This window comes from Myotis davidii, unplaced genomic scaffold (genome assembly GCF_000327345.1).
Source record: "Myotis davidii unplaced genomic scaffold, ASM32734v1 scaffold219, whole genome shotgun sequence".
Classification (NCBI taxonomy): Eukaryota; Metazoa; Chordata; class Mammalia; order Chiroptera; family Vespertilionidae; genus Myotis; species Myotis davidii.
In genome coordinates this window covers 20,402-28,392 of record NW_006289831.1, presented here as the reverse complement: position 1 = coordinate 28,392, position 7,991 = coordinate 20,402, and the positions used below count along the sequence as shown (strand labels likewise).

Genomic DNA, 7,991 nt, shown 5'->3' with positions numbered 1-7,991 from the left:
ATGGAAGTTTGGAAACCCAAGGGTGTAATTTCAGGAAAATAAGGCTTTCTAGTAAACTGATAGATTTAGATTAAATTTAGATTAAGATAATTACTTTTCTCAGAATACCGTGAGAACTACACCCCCAACAGCATCAAGGGGAGATGAGACACACTCGCCTTCATTAACTATAGAATTACGGTATAGATAGAGATTAAAACTGGTAGTTGGCAGAAAAGAGGTGAGGGAGAGGATGTGAGTGAGTGAGAGTAATGAAAGGAGAGTGTGTAGATGTGGTGTGCGTGTGTGGTGTGTGGATGTGTTTGGTGTGTGTGTGTGAGGGAGGGACAGTTAAATCTTGTAGGAGTAGCAGGGGCTGGCAGACCAGACTCTCCTGGACAGGGAACACCTACCATCACTGTGGACACACCCCGGGCTGCAGGACTTGGACACAGAGCCCACACCATCTTGAAGTGGAGAGCAGACTCATCTAGGAACTCATCAACACCACCACCCACACTACCTGGGACCCAGCAGCTACTCGAGCCAAAATCCTGCTGCCCCACCTGCAGACCTGCAGACCCTAGGACCTCCACCTCCAAAGGTGCACCCCTCCCACAGAAGTAAGTGCAGCTTCCCCCTCCCAAGGAGCAGAACTCGGGACAACACAGTCTCACATTTCCAGTGCACAGGCTGCTGGAGCCCACCACCCAACAGGCACCTCTTAGGAGTCACTATGAGCCCCCGCTGGGTGAAATATTGTAAGAATGGGGGTGCACTCCCCCATAGTAGAACTTTTGAATTCACTCTTCCTGAATAACTGCCCACAGACAGTGTTGCACAACTACAGAGTCAGGGCCCCTCAGGGTGCATCAGAGCTCTGCTCCACAAACACACCACCACAAATGTGCATTTCCAGCACACAAGCCTCCAGAGTGCACCACTCTATAGGCAGCTCTTGGGAGCCACTGTGAGCCCCAGTTGGGTGTGACATTGTACAGACAGTGGCACACTGCCCCACAGTAGAAATTCTGAAATCACTCTTCCTGAATAACTGCCCACAGACACCATAGCAAAGTTTCAGTGCTAGGGTCCCTCAGGGTGCATCAGAGCTCCACGCCACAAATGTGTATTTCCAGCGTGCAGGCCTACTGTGCCCACCATTCTACAGGCAGCTCTTGGGAGCTACTATGAGACCCCGCTGGGTGCGATATTATACAAACAAGGATGCACTACAATGCAGTAGAAATTCTGAATTCACTCTTCCTGAATAACTGCCCACAGTCACTGTCACACAACTTCAGCAAAAGGGCCCCTCTCAGAGTACATCAAAGCTCTGTGCCACAAATGTACTGTGGGTACACAGGTGAGGTGCCACTAAGAGTGCATGTATCCAACCACAGACAAGGCAGCAAAAACTGAATCTTCCCACACCACAGCTGCAGAACTCTGAACCTTATAATTACTCTTTTCTAGTGTGCAGGTCTACTGAGCCCACTGCTCCACAGGCAGCTCTTGGGTGCTGCTGTGAGTGCCTACTGGGTGTGTTCTTATCTAAACAAGGATCTACTGCTCCGGCAGTAGAAATTCAAAATACCCTCATCCTGGATAACTGCCCACAGACAGCTTGATCGCTTGGCTTCAGCCAGGGCCCTTCCGAGTGCATCTATGACCTAGAAGACAGGTAGAAAAAAACTACACAAGCAGAGCAGCACCTAGAAAAAAAAAAAAAAACTTAGAAAAACAGGAGGAGAGCCTAAGGGAATTTTTGGACAACAGGAAACAATCTCCACATAATAGGGGTGCCAGAAGGAGAGAAAGAGAAGCAAGGAGTAAAAAACCTGTTTGGAAAAAATGACAGAAAACTTCCCCAATATTGGCAAGAAAAAAACTATTAAAATCCAAGAGTTCCAAATAGGATGAACTCAAAAACACCAACACCAAGATACATCATAAATAAATTGTCAAACATCAATGACAAAGAATCTTAAAAGCTGCCAGAGAGCGAAGAAAGTCTCTACATGGCACCTCCCATTAGAATATTAACTGATTTCTCAACAGAAACACACCAAGCCAGAAGGGAAGGGAATGAAATATACAAAGTGATGTAAAGCAAGGGACTTAATCCAAGAATACTATAACCAGCAAAGATATTATTCAAAATTTAAGGTGGAATCAGGAGCTTCACAGACAAAAAAAGGGCTAAGAGAGTTTATTACTAACAAGACAGCAATGCAAGCAATGCTAAAGGTACTGCTATAAAAAAAGACACAGAAAGGCAAGATAAAAAATGGTAATAAATTATTTAACCCTACAACTAAGGAATTAGAAAGAAAGCAATAAGAAAAGCCCACAGTACCCAAAAAGAAGGAGTTATTAATGACCAGAGCAGAAATAAATGACATAGAGACCAACTCCCCCCAAATAAAAAAAAAATACGTACTTATCAATAATAACATTAAACATAAATGGAAATGGATTAAATGCACCAACCAAAACACACAGGATAATTGGATGGATAAGAAAACATGATCCATATTTTCGCTGTCTGCAAGAGAACCACCTGAGAAAACAGAAGTCACAGACTGATAGTGAAGGGATGGAAAAAAATTTTCAGGTAAATGGAATTGAGAAAAAAGCTGTCATACTTATATCTAACAAAATAGAGCTCAAAGTGAAGGCCATAACAACAGATAAGGAAGGCCACATAATACTAAAGGAAGAAATTCAACAAGAAGATATAACTGATAAATATATATGCACCCAATACAGGAACACTCAAATACATAAAATCACTTCTGGAAGATATCAAGGGAGAGATCAATAGCAATACTGTCATAGTAAGGGGCTTTAATACCCCACTGACACCACTAGATAAATCCTTTAAACAAAAAATCAGCAAGGATACAGCAATCCTAAATGACTCACTAGAACAGATGGAATTAATTGATATCTTAAGAATATTTCACCCCAAAGCCACAGAATATACATTCTTCTCAAGTGCACATAAGACATTTTCAAAGATAGACCACATATTGGGACACAGACAAAGTCTCTTCAAATTCAAGAAGATAGAAATTGTAACAAGCATCTTCTCAGATCACAATGGCATAAAACTAGAAACCAACTACAATAAATATAATGGAAAGTTCCCACAGTACCCAAAAAGAAGGAGTTATTAATGACCAGAGCAGAAATAAATGACATAGAGACCAACTCCCCCCAAATAAAAAAAAAATACACAAAATATAAATGAAACCAAGAGCTGGTTCTTTGAAAGGATAAATAATATTGATGCACCTCTGCCAGGCTCACCAAGAAACAAAGAGAGAGGATGCAAATAAACAAAATCAGAAAAGAAAGAGGTGAAGTAACGACTGACAACATTGATATAAAGAGGGATTGTAAAAAAAAAATACTATGAACAACTCTACTCCAACAAACTGGACAACCTCAATGGAATGGACACATTCCTAAACAAGCTTCCAAAACGCAACCAGGAAGAATAAAAAAACCTGAGTAGGCCGATAACTACTGATGAAATTGAAACAATAATTAAAATGCTTCAAGCAAACAGAAGCCCTGGACCAGATGGCTTCACAGGGGAATTTTACTGAACATTCAAAGAACTAAAACCAATCCTTCTCAGACTAGTCCAAAAAAATTCAAGAGGTAGGCACATTTCCAAGCTCTTTCTATGAAGCCAGGACCCAGTGGTTCTCAACCTTCCTAATGCTGTGAACCCCAATATGAATGCAGTTCATATTACGGTGATCCCCAACCATAAAATTATTTTCATTGCTACTTCATAACTGTAATTTTGCTACTGTATGAATCATAATGTAAATATCTGATATGCATGATGTATTTTCATTGTTCGTGACCCACAGGTTGAGAACTGCTGCTTGAAAGACACCACAAAGAAAGAAAATTATAGGCCAATATCCCTGATGAACAAAGATGCTAAAATCCTCAACAAAATTCTAGCAAACTAGATCAAGCATCTACACTAATAAAAGACAAAGATGCTAATTGACTGTACCTTTGCTATGGCCAAGCCATGCCCACCAGCCAATTGAAGCAACTATATTCAAATTAACCTAACCAAGATGGCAGAGAGCAGATATGAAGCTGGAGCAAGCCAGAGGTTTGGTTGCCCGGCGATGGAGGAAGCCAAGCTTCCCGCCTGCACTGGCTGGCTGTGGCCTCCATAAAAGGCAAAAAGAGTTTCAATTATAGAAGGTAAATAAATCCCAGATACCTGCTTCCAGCCAGCCTCCACTGGAACCTTGGGCGGCTGGGGGCTATGTCCAGACTGAAAACAGCCATCAGCCCCTCACCCAGGATGGCCACACCCTCATGGGGAGAGGGTACTTGCTAGGGGAATTGGCCAGCCTGAAAATGGCCCTCAGCACCTCATCCAGGCTGGCCAGGCACCCCAGGGGTGACCCCCTCTTGAAGGGGCTATAGCCAGCCTGCAAACAGCCATCAGCCCCACACCCAAGCTGGCCACACCCTCATGGAGTAAGGGTCCTGCTGGGGGGGTTGGCCAGCCTGCAAACAGCCATCAGCCACTCACCCAGGCTGGCCAGGCACCCAATGGGGACCCTTACCCTGAAGGGGGTGTGGTCAGTCTGAAAACAGCCCTCAGCCCCTAACCCAGGGTGGGGACCCGCACTCTGAAATGGGACACCCTTTAGGGAATACCAGCTGGCCCAACCCAGGCATCAGGCCTCTATCCTATATAATAAAAAAATTATGCAAATTGACCCAAACAGCAGAGCAATTGGGAATCACTGGTCACTATGACACACACACTGACCACCAGGGGGCTGACACTCAATGCAGGAACTGCTCCCTTGTGGTCAGTGTGTTCCCACAGGGGGAGCTCTGCTCATCCACTATCCAGGCTGCCGGCCGCCAGTACAGCAGTGGTGGTGGGAGCCTCTCCCGCCTCCTCAGCAGTGCTAAGATGTCCAACTGCAGCTAGGCCTGTTCCCCACTGGCAACTGGACATCCCCCCAAGCTGCCAGGGGGATGTCTGACTGCCAGCTTAGGCCCAATCCCCCTGGTTAGTGGGCCTAAGCCAGCAGGTGGACATCCCTGGAGGGGTCCCAGACTGCGAGAGGGCACAGGCTGGGCTGAGGGACCCCCCACCCAAGTGCACAAATTTTTGTGCACCGGGTCTCTAGTTACATTATAAAGATCGTGCACCATGACTAAGGGGGATTTATTCCAGGGATGCAAGGCTGGTATAATACCCTTAAATCAATAAAAGTGATACATCATATAAAAAAATTGAGAGACAAACCACATAATTATATCAATTGATGCAGAAAAGGCATTTGACAAAGTCTAACACCCTTTTCTGATAAAAACTCTCAGCAAAGTGGAAATAGAAGCATCATACCTCAACAAAATAAAAGCCTTATATGACAAACCTACAGCCAACATCATACTCAATGGGCATAAACTGAAAACATTTCCCTTAAGAACAAGAACAAGGCAAGGACGCCCAATTTCACCACTCCTGTTCAACATAGGACTGGAAGTGGTAGCCAATGCAATCAGACAAGCAGAAGAAATGAGAGGGAGAGGAACCAAGATGGCAGTATAGGTAATCGCCTGTACTTCCTGCCTCGCACAACCACATCAAAACAACTAAAAGACCAAATAAATATCATCCAGAACCACTGGAAGACCTTCTAAGTGGAAGTTATACAACTAGAAGGAAAGAGAAAAGCACATTGAGACTGGTAGGAGATGCCAAGGTGCAAAAATGTGTAGGTACTGAGGTGCACATGAAATGAGCTGGCAACTGGGTACACTGTCATCTTTTTCATTGTGAGGGAGATACAAGCTTCCAGTTTCTCTGAACTCCAGCTCTGGGCAAGACTCTGGAGACCCAGACTCATATGGGGAGAAACTGTATTGCCTGGCATTGGAACAAGAACATGAGGGCAGTTTTCTCGCAGAGATGCTTGCAGTGATCATTGTTCCTGCATGGGGCCACAGGACACAGAGAACTGAGGACCTCTCTGAGGCAGGGCTGACTGTCAGAAATTGCTGTTTTCTCTGCCCTGGTGATTCTGAGACTCCACCCTGAGACCCTGCCCCACCCAATTTACAGCTGAACCCAAGCAGTGCACAGAGGCTTTTGCATATGAATGGTCTGTCCTTTTGCAATGTAAAACCTAACAAACTTAAGCTTGGTCACAGAGTCCTAGAGCTTCCAAAAGAAGGCCTAAAGCTCAACAGCAGCCTGAATTGCTTCACAGCTTGGCCTCATCTGGACACCTCCAAACCCCCCAAAAAAGAGGAGGAATCAGCAGATCTCTCTGTAGCTCCTCCTGGGTGGCCTCAGGCAGTGGCTTGTTTTGCACCTACTTGGAGATTCAACAGCCAGTGTACCTAGTTGTCTGAGTGAGACCATCCAGATTACAACTCTTTACATCCATAAGCAACTGCCTCAAGGGGCAGGCTCAGTGAGCACCAAAACCCCACTGAAGCAAGTCCTGCCCCATAAGGGTTTCTCCTGCACAACAGCTCTTCCACTGTAGGCACAGCTGATTGTCACAGCCAATAGGCCTGGAGGTCAATTCATCCCAGTGATACCAAAAATAATCAAGCCTTAACTACAGCAAGACTGTGCACAAAGCCCACAAAGGGGTGCACCAAGACTTTCCACCTCAGGAAATTAGGGAGGCTGAGCCACTGGGCTCAATAAGACATCTAGCACACAAAACCACTCTATCAACACAGGGAAGCAGCCAAAATGAGAAGACAAAGAAACATGTCACAAATGAAAGAAACGAAGGAAAGCAAACTACTGGATATAGAGTTCAAAACCACGGTTATAAGTTTACTCAAGAATCTTCTAGAAACCTCCAAGAAATCTAGTGAGACCTTCAAGGATATGAAAAAGGACCAATTAGAAATTAAACATACACTGACTAATGAAATTTTTATTATTCCCAGATGACATGAAATAAAGAATAATATAAGAGATCAAACAACAGACTAGAGGACCCTAAGAATAAAGTAAAAGATTTGAAATATGAAGAAGCAAAATACATCCAATCAGAAAAGCAAAAAGAGAAATGAACCCAAAAATATGAAGATAGTATAAGGAGCCTCTGGGACAACTTCAAGCATACCAACATCTGAATCATGGGGTTACCAGAAGAAAAGAGAGAGCAAGATATTGAAAACCTATTTGAAGAAATAATGACAGAAAACTTCCCCTACCTGTTGAAAGAAATAAACTTACAAGTCCAGCTGAACAATAAAGATTTATTTAAAAAAATAAAAAGCACCCAAATTGAAAATAAGTAAAATTTTCATTATTCGCAGATGACATACTGTACATAGAAAATCAACAAGTGAATCTAAAAATCAAATGAATAAAAAAATTTGATGAACAGAATAAACTGGTGATTTTAATAGATTTAGGGGCATAGAAAGGTAGTGGACTGACAATTCTCAAAGGGAAGGGAGTGTGAGGGTGCAGGAAGAGACTGGAAAAAATCATACACCTATGGATGAGGACAGTGGGGGTGTAAAGGCAAGTGGTGGGGTGGGAAATGGGTGGACAGGAGCTATGGGGGAAAAGGAGGAACCACTGTAATAATCTGAACAATAAAGATTTATTTAAAAAAATAAAAAGCACCCAAATTGAAAATAAGTAAAATTTTCATTATTCGCAGATGACATACTGTACATAGAAAAAAACCCTAAAGACCCCATCAAAAAATTATTAGACTTATTAAAGGAATTTGGCAATATAACAGGATTCAAAATTATTGGCAAGAAATCATTGGCATTTTTATGCACCAACAGTAAACATACAGAGAGATTTCTTAAAAATCCCATTTACCATCCCACCAAAAAAATTAAGATACCTAGGAATAAACTTAACTAAAGAGGTAAAAGAGCTCTACTCAGAAAACTACAGGACGTTGAAAAAAGATATAGAGGAAGACATAAACAGATGGAAGAACATACCGTGTTCA

General features: G+C 43.1%; 1 long non-coding RNA gene across 1 annotated transcript in view; it reads left to right on the top strand.

Annotated features, from left to right (window-relative positions):
* The first annotated feature begins 2,298 nt into the window (after window positions 1-2,298).
* Window positions 2,299-7,991, top strand: part of LOC107182909 — a 17,966-nt gene continuing 12,273 nt past the window's right edge. Inside the window, exon 1 of the long non-coding RNA XR_001513666.1 lies at window positions 2,299-2,334. This is a non-coding gene — a long non-coding RNA (uncharacterized LOC107182909). The remainder of the gene's footprint in view (window positions 2,335-7,991) is intronic.